Source organism: Euleptes europaea, chromosome 12, assembly GCF_029931775.1.
Source record: "Euleptes europaea isolate rEulEur1 chromosome 12, rEulEur1.hap1, whole genome shotgun sequence".
NCBI lineage: Eukaryota > Metazoa > Chordata > Lepidosauria > Squamata > Sphaerodactylidae > Euleptes > Euleptes europaea.
The window spans coordinates 57,561,328-57,576,615 of NC_079323.1; the positions used below are offsets into that span (position 1 = coordinate 57,561,328).

General features: G+C 41.7%; 1 protein-coding gene across 2 annotated transcripts in view; it reads right to left on the reverse strand.

Moving 5' to 3' along the window:
- The window catches only part of TIAM1 (TIAM Rac1 associated GEF 1), a 175,210-nt gene that overhangs the window by 106,924 nt on the left and 52,998 nt on the right, over nt 1-15,288 (reverse strand). For both annotated transcript variants that reach the window (XM_056858306.1, XM_056858305.1), the window contains exon 2: nt 3,073-3,249. The gene's annotated coding sequence lies outside the window, so the exon portion shown is untranslated. The remainder of the gene's footprint in view (nt 1-3,072; nt 3,250-15,288) is intronic.

The following is a 15,288-nucleotide window of genomic DNA, read 5'->3' on the forward strand; positions in this document are numbered from 1 at the left end:
AAAATCCATGCTTTTGTTGAAGGAGGAATACATTTCCTACCACAAAGTTTGGCAGCTTTGCTTAACACTAACTATCACTAAACAGAGATGTTTAATGGGAAGTGAGATGCAAGGATAGGAGTCAACTGCTAGGTAGTATTCTGATAATAAGGAGGCCATCCTTCATATATTCCAGCTGTTGCAAACTTGGGTTTTTATCTTGACATGAGCACACCATTAAAAAACTGAAAGGCATTACTTACACTTTCAGGCTCTATATATTACCTAAGAAAAAAATTAATCCCACTTAGAGATGTGGGCACAGATCTATTTAAAGCCTCCCCCCCCCCAGCCCTGCTGGGACTCCTGGCAGGGCTGGCGGGAGGCTGGCAAGACCAGACCCCCCCAGACCCCCCAGACCCTTCCAGACCCCCCCTTCCAGCCTTGCCGGGACTCCCGGCAGGGCTGGCGGGGGGCTGGCAAGACCAGATCCACCCCCAGACCCCCCAGACCCTTCCAGACCCCCCTTCCAGCCCTGCCGGGAGTCCCGGCAGGGCTAGGGGGGGGCTTTAAATAGATTTGTGCCTCCCGGCCGGGAGGCACAGATCTATTTGAAGACCCGCCGCGCGCCCCCAGGGAGCTTCCCTGGAGGCGCGCGGCGGGCCCTTTAAATAGATCTGTGCCTCCCGGCCGGGATCTATTTAAAGCCTCCCCACCCAGCCCTCGTGATGTAACATCACCTCATGGTTTAGTAATGACCCGGTGTTTACACAGGGGACTACCATTACCTATATCAGAAGAACTGAACTCTAGGATATTCTAGAATACACCAGAATATTATGAGTTGCCTACAATACTATGTGGGAGGGAAGTCAATATGGCATAGCCTGATCATGACAGATCTTGGAAGCTAAGCAGGGTCAGTCCTGGTTAATATTTGGATGGGAGACTATCAAGATATGCCAGGATTGCTATGCAGAGGAAGGCTCTGGCAAACCACCTCTGTTAGTGTCTTGTCTTGAAAACCCTATAAGGGGTTGCCATAAGTCGGCTGCGACTTGACGGCACTTTATACACACACACAATATTATATGAATATTAATAATAGGAATAATCAATATAAAGTTAACTGAAAATGGAAATACTAGATATACAATTGCCATTGAATGTTGCTTACAATCAAATAAAAAATATCAATATCCTACGAAGGGCTGCTGGATCTCCCCTATTTTAAAAACTGTCATACCACTGGAAAAGTTGACTTGAAGATTAAGGCAGCAATATTTTTATTAAGAGATGGATACCTGTTACATTGAAATTCAACTCAAAGTCAACTAAATAAGAAACATAATGGCCACAATAGAACAGAGAGTGAATTGCCCTTAATCCTGATGAGTTTCAGCATGCTTTTACTCTGTGTTGGGCGGTGGCCAATGCCTTGAGAACTGGACCCAGGACTTCCTGGTTTACTGTTCATATTATTAGCTGCAACACTATCAGTAATTTAGATCGCCCATCTTGTTGTAGATTAACAACACACCAAAGATTTCCATAGGCAAAAAATGCCAATTTTTCTAACCCTTCCCCTCATCAACTGTGAATTCCTTCTCTTGTTCGGAATGGTTTTTTTTTTTTATTTCTTATCAAATCCCAAGCTAAATATGCAGGTATTTTATGTGACAAATTAAAACTAATTTAGACATCAACGTTTTAGGCTGCATGAACTTCGTTAACTTCAACATTAAATATGAAGCACCTTGCAAGACAACAGATTGCAAATTTAAAATTAGATTCTGGTGGGAGGTTATCATCATCAGATCTATATTTTCAGCTGGAAGTTAAGCTTTCAAGACTGAAAATTGGAGGCAAGAGCCAACCAACAGCATGTCCTTTGTTTCCAAAAGCAAAAGCTGTCCACTGAAATGGATTTTCTGTCAGACTCAAATGACACATGATAGCAATAGACCCATTTATTAGAACCTGTACCTGTCCTCATCTCCCCTGCACCTCTTCCCTTAGATACCTTCCTCCCAGCCAGGCTTTCTTCTGATACTGGAGTCTGGCTGGGGAACAAGCGGCATCAAGGGAGTGGCTGCAGATGGGGTATACTGAAGGTAGGCAGAATTAACAGCACATTCCTGAAAGGAATGCCTGCGGCGGGCTTACAAGGCAAACTAGTGGCATTGCCTCCTAAGGAGGTTTCGGCTGAAACCTTCGCCCGACGCAAAAAAACGAGATTTGCCAAAAAGCTGGCGTATCTTGATGTTGTGACAAAAACAAAAAGGGGCATTCCTGAGCCAAAACGACTCGGGAGGCCGACTAATGTCAGCCCCGCCCCCCAGCCGGCATCAGAACGCCTCCCAGCTTGCCGCCACAGCCTGTGCCGGCGGCCAGAGGCTGGTGGGAGGCTGCAGCAGCGTTCAGGCCCACAGCTGCCAAGGCGGCAGCGGGGGTCCGGCGTCCGGGCCTGCACGCCGGCACTGGGGCCACTCACGCCGGCGTGCACCTTCCGGGCACCAGTGGTGTGGGCCCCTGCACCAGCGGAGGCCTTTATTGGCCTCCTAAGGCCTTTGGGTCGGGCCGCCAGCACATTTCAGGAATGCGCTCTAAGTCTTGCAGCCTTTCTGTTAGCCCCCAAACCCACTTTATGTGTGACATGGACAGAGCTGGGCTTCAGCAACTGAGTCTGCTGCATGATGATCGTGTGACAAAGTGAAAAACTGTAGCTACTTCACTGTTCTGATTTGCTTTTTCTGTAATTAAAGTTTCAAAATAAGCTATATTCTTTGACATTTCACGAAACAGTACAGCTTTTTTTCAGTTTTAAAAGTTAGAAGCCTGTAGTGAGACATTTCATTTTGTAACCCACTTTGGCCATATTAAAGTGAAAAATGAATACTTAAAATGCCCTAGAGGCAATTCTAAGGATAATGTACTGTAAAGGAGGGAATCACGACTACCATCAGTAGTTGGTAGATGTATTCTTTTGCTTTATATAATGATATATAATGATACAAGATATAGTACTTTCTCCACCTCGAACCTGCATGCCAGGCAGCTCAGTCCTGCACAAAATACATTCAACAGACATACCTTACAAGGCAGTACTGGTACCCAGCACTACTTTCTCCAAGAAGTAGGAAATTGAGATGTATAGAATTGCAAATGCTATCAAAATGAACAGTTGCCGGAACTGCAGAATCTGTCACCACTTGCCACTCAAAGCCTCCATTACTGCCTTGTGGGGGCCTGTGAATATATGCCAAAAACCTGATTGAGAAGAAGGGGAGGGGGAGGAAAAAAACAAAAGGATTAGCCAAAATGGATGCATCGTTTCAATTTCATCACTTACTTCACAGACATGACAACATCTACACTTAGTTGTATAACAATTATTCTTCTGCATTGCTAAAATGGAGGGATTTATTGGAGTGGGAAGGGAGATTAAAATGTTATAGAATGTATTCTTCAAGGGAAAATATACCAGTGGACATGTTTGCAATACAAGCAACTTACATGATATGAGATACGATAATGGTACTAACTAAAACGTTAAACAGCCTTTGTATCCTTTACTTAAATGAGAGCCAAGTGGAAGAGGAAAAAGGGAGAGAGAGGCAGACGAAAAGAAGAGACACCCCCCCCCCAAGGAAGGAAGGCCCTTGTATACCATCTTCGCGGATTCTTTTAGAGGTTCTCTGTATCCATCTCAGTAAGCAAAGAAAAAGGCAAGAAAGGATTCTTGAAATGTTTCTACACTGACAAAAGTTCAGGATGCAAACAGAACTAAAAAAGGCAGTAACTGAAGAAACTGGTTTAACTGGCTTCTGTGAAAAGAAATTACACAATATAATGCATAACTAACCAAGAATAGGCAGAACTGCCCTATGCTTCCTTGTATACAGCCCTATGCTTCCTTGTATCAGAGATTTGCCCTATGCTTGTTTGTATACCGAGATTTGTATACAGCCTGGTTCTGCACAGACTCATTAAAGACAACAGTTGAACAAATTTGATACTTGTTTCCGAACCAGGCTCTCACATATTCCAGTTTTATGAACATTGTTCATCACCTTAGAACCTATTCATACTCTCAAGTAGCTAATGATTGAATTTTTAGGTACTTGCAAAACCTATTCTTCATCTCTGCACTAAGATACTCAAGCTTTATCAAAAAATAGTATAAGACAGGGAGAGAGAAAGGAAGGGAAACAGCAACTAATCAAGCCCACCAAATATAAATGGCATGATCTGCAGCTGCACACACGTGCTGGCAAAGCTAGCTTTAGTTCTGGGCCAGGGAGCAAGCAGATAGAGGAGGGATTATGACTGTGCCCTTCTAGTGAAAGACACAGCATTTAAAAACGTACATCCTGTCTGTCTATTAACATCAACATAGTGGAGGACGTAGCAATGACCAGATAGACAAAAGTAAAATTGTTTGTGAGGTAGGTGTTAGTACCTCACCTTGTTTAGCTCTCTACTATCTGGCCACGAAGTGTGGGGGGGGGGGTGATAGGAAGGGGTCACAAGACACTGATCATATCTCCTTCAGGAGGCTTACCACAAGATTGGGCATCCAGTTCCTATTAAATTATATACTGTAAAGAAACAAAGAGGAAACAAACCACAGTATTGTGGCACTTGGGGTGCCTTCTATTAAGACAGCCTTCTGTTAAGACAGGTTCTTAGGCTCCATGAAGGGGGAATGAAGGAAACTATTTTATATTTTATTGTGGGTAAGGTATATAAGGAAAGGGATGCATCGTGGATTTTCTTTGTCACTGGGGTTTGGAAAAGCTGTTCCTAGAATAATTAAACTTCTGAGACTGGAAAAAAATACGCCGGAACAAACCTCATAAGAAATAACCAAGAGAAAGAATCCCAGTGGTGCCTTTCCACACACACACACACACTCCCAGAAAAAGAGTGGCAGAACTGTCTTGAAGAATGTTTTAAAGATCACTGAAAAATAATACATTTAAAATGAGCTTGCAATTTTCTTTGTTTTCAGTTTTGCTTTTCATGTGTAGGATTCATCAAATGCGAAAGGGTTACCAACATTTTGCTTAATTTAAGTTTTCTTCCTTCTGCTTTATCTCTCCCTTCCCCTTCCTTAAACTGCTGTTGAGTGCTGAAAAGGAGTTCGCGAGATGCCCAGAAGCTGGCAGAAATTAATAACATGAAACTCATTTATATTGAAATAGGCTCATTAACATGCCAGCTGCCAACAATTTACCAAGCTGGATTCATGATAGCAAACAAAGGTCTTACAAGCATGCTTCCCTTCCTTCCTCCACCTGCATCCTGCATTCAGCCTTTAAAAAAAACCTTTTGAATATATTTGGTAACAGGAAAGATTGCTTCATAAATGGTGCATTGAAAGAGAAATTTTAGACTGGTGGAAAACCACTTTCCATTAATATAACGCTCGTGCAACCAGGTCGTCCAAACAACATTTAGCAAATAAGAGACCTTCATTTTAAATATTTTTGTCGCATCACATTACGCGTCTGTAAGGGTCCCGTTTCCTAAGTCACTGATGAAGCCAGTTGACCTTACAGAGCAGGATCGAGCTTCTGGGATCCTAATGTTTGAAGCCAAATAGAAACTAAATTGAAAGAGGAAGAGATGTTTCCAATTTGGAAAGAGGAACCTTTGACTCTCCCAGCATGCCTCTTAAGAGAGATTCCTAGCACTCAATTTGCCTGAAAAAGAGCATACACTCAGATCCAAAACTTCTATGAGCAAAATGCCTTTGTCACTATCATAACATTCAAAACTTTTGCTTCATGGCGCTCAGTAAATAAAGGAACTCTAGGAAATGCCAAGCTTAAAGGCATTTTGTTCTACAGACTCCTGGCAGGCAACATGGTACAAATAGCTGATTCTGGTTCTCAGCAGCAAACAGCAGACAGGGGAAAACCTCTCTCATGAGAGGAGGGCACCAGACTGAACAGCTGAGTTCCTAGGAGAGGATCCCTTTCATAAGACAATTGACAATTTTGTTTAGCTGGAGGGCAGCTTGGCTCAGATGTTCTGCTCCTATTCCCCAACCCTCCCAAGAGCAAAGAGAGCACCATTCAGAGGCAAGCACAGATCCCTGGCCACACTGTGTCCTCCCCAGCGCCACCAGTTCACACCACAACAGATTTTTAGACGTTCGGATGTTAATATCAAATGAGGTATAACAAGCAAGAAAGATTTCCCTCTCACTAGGAATGCACAGAGGTGACTTTGAAGCTAAACAATGAGATCCATGGCCTCATTTTCAGAAATCAAGATTTCTTTTTTAAATTGTGAAAACCCAAATTTGAAAGAGGGGAGAAAGATTTATTCCCTCAGCCAAATGAGGAAGTACTACTCCCTGATGGTTGTGACACCATCATAAGTAATCTTTGATAGGTTCATGCAGCATCGCTTATATTCACAGATGTATTAAAAGATACATGTGTCAAATTCAGTCAATTTTACTTTTCAGGAGGCTTTCAAATATATATTATGAAATTAAAACAAATTAAAATTGGCTAGAAATAGTTAAATTTCTAATGAGATTATTTAAAATAACCATAGACAAGAAATGGTATTAAAACTGTAAAACCTTAATATCAAGCAATCCATGACACAAATCAATCACAACCAAACACCACTAAAGTACTAAAGATGGTATTAAAACATAAAAAGGTCTGATGCAGAAGCTCAAATGATTTGCAACAAACTCTTCCCTACTGGCCACACCATTTGGGAAACCTTCGTATGCTTTTAAAATAAAATTTGACCTTTTATTTTACCTTTCATATGCTAAGCACTCCCAGCTGTACCACTCCAGTACAAGTACCCACTTAGCCTTCTAATTTTCCCAAAAAGCTGGCAAACGCAAGTAATCACATCCCATCTGGGGAAGCTTTGTGGCTGCTTTGTTTTTGTTTTCCTTTTTCACCTTAATTTTTCGCTATGTGCTTTTCTGCTCTTTGTACAGACACCCGTACACGGTTAATTTTAAGCTAAGACTTCACCCTCAAAAGCACCCTTCAAATCCATCACATGGAAAGGGTCCTGGATCAAAACTTAGAAAAAAAAATCCACTTTTTGGCTGTGTGGAGTTTGAGATGCTGATGTATGGGTATGCCTCCTACAAAATTCATACAAAATACTTTGCTGGGAATTAGCATTGTTTGTGGATGAAACATATGGTAGAGGTTTACAGCTCTATGATATAACCACCTTTTATCTTTGTGAATGGATGCACAGGATAATAAGGTATGCACAGCAAAGATGCTGAGTTAATAACTTTTTAAATCCCTCACTGCAAACAATAAAAAAGGTAAAGGTCCCCTGTGCAAGCACCAGGTCATTCCTGACCCATGGGGTGATGTCACATCCCGACGTTTCCAAGGCAGACTTTGTTTGCGGGGTGGTTTGCCAGTGCCTTCCCCAGTCATCTTCCCTTTACCCCCAGCAAGCTGGGTACTCCTTTTACCGACCGCGGAAGGATGGAAGGCTGAGTCAACCTTGAGCCGGCTACCTGAAACCAACTTCTGTTGGGATCGAACTCAGGTCGTGAGCAGAGCTTTTGACTGCAGTACTGCAGCTTACCACTCTGCGCCACGGGGCTGTTATTGCAAACAATAGCTTATATTAATCTTGCAAGTTTCTGAACAGACAAATCCAAAGGATAAATGTATCACTGCTTAAGTTGCATTCCTTTTCTCCATGGTTCTTCCCAGGATTTTTAACACAGTAACCTCACAAACGTTAGCCTTAAAAAGTTGTCTGTTACGTCACTGAATGAGGTCAAACCTCACTAAAACAGCAGGAAGGAAGGAAGGAAGGAAGGAAGGAAGGAAGGAAGGAAGGAAGGAAGGAAGGAAGGAAGGAAGGAAGGAAGGAAGGAAGGAAGGAAGGAAGGAAGGAAGGAAGGAAGGAAGGAAGGAAGGAAAGAAGTTGAAGAGTATTATTTAGAAAATACAGTCGTATTTCTCAGGCATATTTATCTCATTGTGAATGTTTTGCAAAGAAAACTGCAGATAAACCTGTCAAATAAATTATTCTTCCAGCATGAACATCAAGCCCACACAAATCTATAAATAGAAGGATAATTATCCCTCTCCAAAGACCTTGTATTTCTATGTAACTGACAGGTCACATCCTCCAAACAACAATTAAAATTGGCAAAACCACAAACAAGATTTAATAAGAGCTGATCAAGAAGGCAAAATGACAGGCACCTCAGGGAAAACCCCTCTGGGTAAAGCACTTCTTCTCTCTTTAAAAATAAAAATAAAAAAATGAGTGGCCAGCCATGTGAGTGTGTCATAGCTAAAGTGACAAAAAATGTATAGCACCTTAAAGACAAATAATTATATTGTGGCATAAGCTTTTGTGAATTAGAGCCTTCTTTGTAGGATGCATGAAATATTATCATCAATAATCTAGAGATACATTAGTCAAATCAGAAGGGCAGAGGGTAATATTGGAAACATGTTATTGCAAAATACCCCCCCACTGGAGCCCTGGGGGGACCTGACAACCCTAAGCTACAAGATCAAGCAATCCAATAAATAAGGTATATTACTATGCAGAGCATATCTACAACTGCTCCTGGAAGATGATCCTTCCCTCTCTCAAGTCTAGAGTGGAGGTGGCAAGTTTTCCAATGCACTCTAGGTGGAACTGCCCTTGAAGACTATGCCAAAGCTTCAGTTATCCCAAAAGGTAGCAGGAGATTGCTAATGGACATGACTTGCAGAGAACACATCTTGCCAGAATATTGTCGAAGACTTTCACGGTCAGAATTCATCGGTTCTTGTAGGTTATCCGGGCTGTGTGACCGTGGTCTTGGTATTTTCTTTCCTGACGTTTTGCCAGCAGCTGTGGCAGGCATCTTCAGAGGAGTAACACTGCTCTTCAGAGGAGTAACTTCAGAGGAGTAACTTCAGAGAGCCACTGTCCTTCAGTGTTACTCCTCTGAAGATGCCTGCCTCAGCTGCTGGCGAAACGTCAGGAAAGAAAATACCAAGACCACAGTCACACAGCCCGGATAACCTACAAGAACCGACATCCTGCCAGTTTTAAAAGACCTCCACCGGTTTTGCTTTCGGGTACAGGTCAAGTTGCTGATTATTATCTTTAAAGTCCTAAACAGTCTGGGACCAGAATACTTAATATTTGTGTATTCTCAACCTGCCATTGGTTCAGATCTACTGCTGAAACCTATCTGTGTGTGAATCATAATTAGAGAAGACATGGGTGAAAACATTTCTTTTTTCTCCAATCATCTCTAGAGCATTTTTTAACTGCAAATCAATTTTAGTGCTGTTTTGTTAAAAATTTGTTGCTAGCGTTAATGTACTTTTAATTACTGTTTTCTCTTTCTTGTAAGCAACCTCATCAATATTTTTCAGTTAAGGACTGCATGACCAAAGCTGCTAAACAAACAAACAAATAAGGCCTATCCTTGCTTATAGAGAGCTTCTCAACGGAAAGTAACTACTCACCTGCAGCAACGGAGCACCTAGTAGTGATACAAACTCTGTCCTTTGTTCCACCTCTTTCTCCATATCAACTCAAGATACTATTACAGTACCCAATACCACCAACCATATCACCAAGGGATTGTTCACCTACATATCATCTACCATAATACACATTATGAAGTTTATGCATATTCTTTAACTTGCTTTGCTACTACATGACCAATTAAGATAGATTCACATCCAATTCCAATGGGATTGTTTACTCGTTTAACTGGATGTTAATCTCATTTGAGTGGACGCTGGCTCACAAAAGCTTACTCAAGAAAAACAAATGTGTTAGTCTTTAAGGTGCTGCAAGACTTTGTTACTATTTTTTTAAAAATACCACAGTCTAGGAAGAGAAAGGGAAATGGGAACTCCAAATAAAGACCTTTCAAAAGACTCAAAACAAGTCTATGGTGGCAAAACATTAAGCAGAAACACATGATAGTAAATTTAACTTTGACTAGTAATTCTCAAAGTGCAAAACAGGACCTTTTTACATTCCCTGTTCCACTGTAGCCTAAAGTGGTCCCTGAAATGCTGCTACTGGGGGTCAGGTAGGGTTGCCAGCTCCTGGTTGGGAAAAACCTGGAGGTGTTGGCAGTGGTGCCTGAGGAGGGTGGGGTTTGCGGAGGGGAGAACTTCAATGGGGTATAATGCCATAGAGTCCATCTTTCAAAGTGGCCATTTTCTCCAGGTGAACTGATCTCTGTCGCCAGGAGATTAGTAGTAACAGCGGGAGATCTTCAGCTACCACCTAGCAGCTGGCAACTCTAGGGTCAGGGGAGCAAGAGGGGCAAATTGGTAGAGTTGCCAGCTCCAGATTGGGAAATACCTGGTGATTTTGGGGGTGGAGCCTGAGGAGGGTGGGGTTTGGAGAGGGGAGGGACTTCAATCCCGTGGAGTCCAATTGCCAAAGTGATCATTTTCTCCAGGGGAACTGATTTCTATCAGTTATAATAGTGGGAGATCTTCAGCCACCACCTAGAGTTGGCAACCTAACAATTGCGTTACTATGGTATAAGGGGGGATAGGTTTCGACTTCTGCTAGTCGAAATCTAGCACTGAATCTGAACTCATGTATTCCAAACTAAACTAAGCTAAACTGAACTACAATAAAATAAAATAAAAGTGAACATATATGCTTAAGTACGGAGTGTTGGAATAAGGCTTTGCAGTACTGCGGGACTACCAGCATAAGGCAGAAGTAATAACAATTCCAAACACATACAAATGTTGGATTTCTACAAGCTCATCTCCTTTTTTTTTAAAGCAAATCTTTCAAGTGAAACTGATGAGTCTCCTAACCATAGGTATTTTCCAAGCAAAATGGTCATGGATCTTTGCTTATGTTCATTTGTTTGAGATTTTGCTGTCTCAAGATCTCCCTGACAACTGAACCTTTGCTGGCTAGACCAGATTTGATGACCCAAAAACGTATTTTTTACAAATGCATAACAATAAGCCCTCATATTAGTCTGCATGATTGTATCTCCATGATTTGTAGAATTTGTTTTGTTCCTGTTAAGTGCTATCACAGATACAGGCACTGAGCTGGCAAGTAGGGTTTCCAGGTCCCTCTTCGCCACCAGCGGGAGATTTTGGGGGTGGAGCCTGGGAAGTGCAGGGTTTGGGGAGGAGGGACTTCAATGCCATAGAGTCCAATTGCCAATGCGGCCATTTTCTCCAGGTGAACTGATCTCTATCGGCTGGAGATCAGTTGTAATAGCAGGAGATCTCCAGGTTGTACCTGGAGGTTGGCAACCCTATTGGCAAGGGATAATCTGTCTTTCAGAAGAGAGATGCCAGGGCCAGGCCTGGATGTGAATGCTGCAGGAAGTCTTCCTCCTCATTTCTAAATGCAAGGGAACAGGTTGCAATTCCTTCATAGTGAAGGGAATATACTCTATACATGTACATATCTGTACATTCTGTACATATCTGTACAGAGGGAAATTCTTTCTAGCTCCACATCACAGAATGCATTTCAAACTGACCTGGCAGAATGATCCCATGCTAACTGGTAGTGCTAAAAGTCAGAAGAGGCTTTGTTTCCTTTTTTTCTGTCTCAATAGCCTCCCCACCCCCACCCCATTCAAAAACTGGAGCAGGCAAGTCACAGGAAGTAGTAGTGGGGTGACATGCAATATTATTCTATCATCTTGGAATCCATTCAAATACAGTGGAAGATCATTAATGGCTAGATATTATGTCTCAGACAGCAACATTTCTATCATTAAATGTTAAAAAAGTGTTGCATCTGGACAGGCATGGTTATGTTAGGTAAAGCACAGTGTAGCATTAACTTTAATGTGAGAACAAATGTAGACAAGACTAAGACCTTAAAGTTAAAACTAGAGAACAGCCAACAACAGGACGAGAGGAAGAGTGGGATAACTGAAAAACAGGCTCAGGAATCCATATCTGGCAACCCAGGTGCCAGTAACCCTGCAGATCACAGCAGGCTCCAGGGCAAAATTAATAACTTGATTGATAGCCCTGGCACTTGCTCTTTCTCATAACACATCATTAATTTGCTTCACTGGAATTAACACACAACACAGTTTGTCATCATTTTGCTTATTTGTTAATATTAAGGTCAGGGAAAGACGAAGGGACAGAAAAACCCTGAAGGATTTTTCTTTTTCCTTGCTCTTCCTATTGGGAATTTATTATAAAATACCATGGAGGATATTCACATGCCCTTTCCTTGCCAGCATGCCATTTAGCAGCATGCCATTCTGTATTTTATGCAGCTCTTTTTAAGCTGCTCAGCAAGTTCACATTTTAGGAACCTCTCTGAGAAACAACTGGTTGTTCTTTACAAGTGTGCTCTTCACAAAAGAGTCTCCTAGCAGTCCCCTCTCTAAAAGATGCAATCTGTTAGTGTTCAGGCCCAGTTCTTTTTCTCTTGTGAGGCAGACACCTCTAGTTGGAGCCATCCACAGAGGCTATGAACAGAACTATTCAAAAGAGCTTAATCGGTGTCCTGAAGGTTATACATATGGGCTCTGGCTTATTTGTTTTAGTTATGTGGTTTTGTGTTGTATTTATTGTTGTCACCAACCTTGGGTTGGGACAAATTATTTCAGCCGATTCTGCCTTTCCATCGTAAACACCATGAACCACAGTTTTATAAAAGCTTCTCAGGGAGCACACAGACCCCATAAATAAAGGGAGGGCAGCCAAGATTCCTTCCATAAACAGGCCCATTCCTAGATGTATACCACAGTATATGCAAAGTGCTTCCCTCCACGCACTCAAGAATCCTGAAAAAGCATCATTTCTGATCACATGTACAGAGTTTACATTTGTAGAGAGTTTATATATGTAGACTCTACACAAAGATTTGACTGAATAAATGTAGGTTGTGGGTGACTTACTGCTGTGATTCTGCCCCCCCCCCCTCGATTCTCCACTGTTGTCTGAAAACAGTTAACAATGCAACATCGTGCTTTCTATTGGCCCAACTGATACTAATCAACTGCACACAAACTTTTGATTTGCAATGAAAACTTAGCACCCCAACCCTACCTAAATTTATTTGAAAAGAAGGATAACCTGATATATGACAACATTCTTAGTATTCCTTTTAGAAAATACTTTACAACTTGTTAAACAAATCAGTAGATTGAATCAACTAAAATCTTTAACTGGTAAACAGACTCAATATAATCATGTATAATAAATGTAGTAAACACTATTGCCAAGCAAGTGCACAAGGATGTCAGGGCTGAGATTTTGCTTGGCAGGTATGCAGAGCCCACAATGAAGAACCAATGCTTTAATTGTTGTTTTTTATATCTTTGCATTATTTTAGCTCTTTTTAAAAATTGTTTTAATGATGTGTGCCTGGGGAGGCTGGTTTTAATGGTTTTATAATGTGATTTCATTATTTGTTAGCTGCCTTGGGTTCTTTGTTAGCTACCTTGGTGGCCTTTGTGAGAGAAGAAAGGAGAGATATAAGTTTCGTAAATAAAAAATAACTAAAATAAAGAGCCAGGGATGAGGTCAAAGGTGGCTCAAAGGGCAAAGCCAGAACATTAGAAGCAGAATCATAAATCAGGAGCAAAGGTCACAGGGATTATACAATCATAATAAATAAGAATGTCTTCACTGGTGCTAAAAATGAACGCAAATTATGCAAGCACAAAAGGCAAAGTGTTCTTTCACATGGCACGCCCATATTTTCTCCTGCTTGCATGTTCTGCTGAGGAAAATGTACACGCTGGCGGTGACCCTCAGTCAGAACATACTAAACAGAATAATCAAACCATAAGAGTGAGCTTTCACCCAAAGTGAGATCCCCACTTACTGAGAGAAAAAGCGGAAAATACAGAATTGCTCTGTGCTATTAACTGACTTCTTGCATCCCAAATAATATCAAACGTTGCATTTCCAACAAGGCCCTGGGAAAGAGATTGTGCAACTTTAATACTGACTGACTCAGAATTCTTTATAATTCACAGATACCCTCCCAGCCGAGTTGGCTGAACACTCCTTGTTTCTTTCCTTGCAACATGACAGCCAATACGTCAACAAGGAACTCTCTTGTCAGTTCATCTTTTAACATTTCTGTTCTGAATAGAACTACTGTAATAAATGGCAAAAAGGTAATCATCAGTCCTACTCTACATCTGCCAAATTATTCAAGTGTTCAAAGTATAACTTTTCCATTTTTGTGCATTATTTTGGATGGTAACCGAGTTATTTCCAAATCTCACATTGTATCTGAGGACTAACGTTTTAAAAGAAAATGTCATTTCCGAAAACTGATATTTAGGTGATGAAGATGCATCTATGGCATTAGCTCTGGTCAATTAAAAACCTATGGCACAATTAACCTGATACTCTTTAAGATGACACTGGACATGTGCAGAGCAATCCTGAACAAAGATCTTGTTGATTTTAGTGGGTTTGGCAGGAGTAACTCTGCATAGTACAGCAGTGTTCATCTGCTGTAGGAAGTACAGCCAGTACAGCTACCTTTCTAATATTTCAGATGAAGTGTTACTTAACCCTCCACCCAAAATACAAACTGGAGTTACAAACTGAGCATTATTCATCTGTGCCTAATATATTACTTGCAAATCAGGCAGCCCAATTTAGAATAGGACCAACGTGCCAGAATTTATGTAAAGCACACAAACCAAAAGGATTACATTCCCCAAAATTACTTTTGTACCCTTTTTTCATTGACTGTCATTTAAATGAACAAAATTAGGCAGCGGCCTGCAGAGGGATACTGTTCTATTACTTTTCATAACTGGATAAAGTCTGCAATTAGATCTGAATGTTAGAACTAGGGCTGTCGATTCGGCTATTTCCGAATTGGAAATCAGCCGAATCAACAGTTCTTGTAGGTTATCCGGGCTGTGTGACCGTGATCTTGGTATTTTCTTTCCTGACGTTTCGCCAGCAGCTGTGGCAGGCATCTTCAGAGGAGTAACACTGAAGTGTTACTCCTCTGAAGTTGCCTGCCACAGCTACTGGCGAAACGTCAGGAAAGAAAATACCAAGACCACGGTCACACAGCCCGGATAACCTACAAGAACCAATGAACTCTGACCGTGAAAGCCTTCAACAATAGCCAAATCAATGTTGATTTCGGTGGTTTCCAGTTCGGAAATAGCCGAAGTCAAAAACTGCTGGGAAATGCTGACTCCAAACTTCGCAGCTTCGGCGGGATGCCGAATAAATTCGGCATTTCCGGGTTCGGCATTTCCCCGCCTTCCTGGGAAACAAAGACCTACCCGCTGGCCTCCTTGGGGCTCCCAGGAACGTGGGGGGG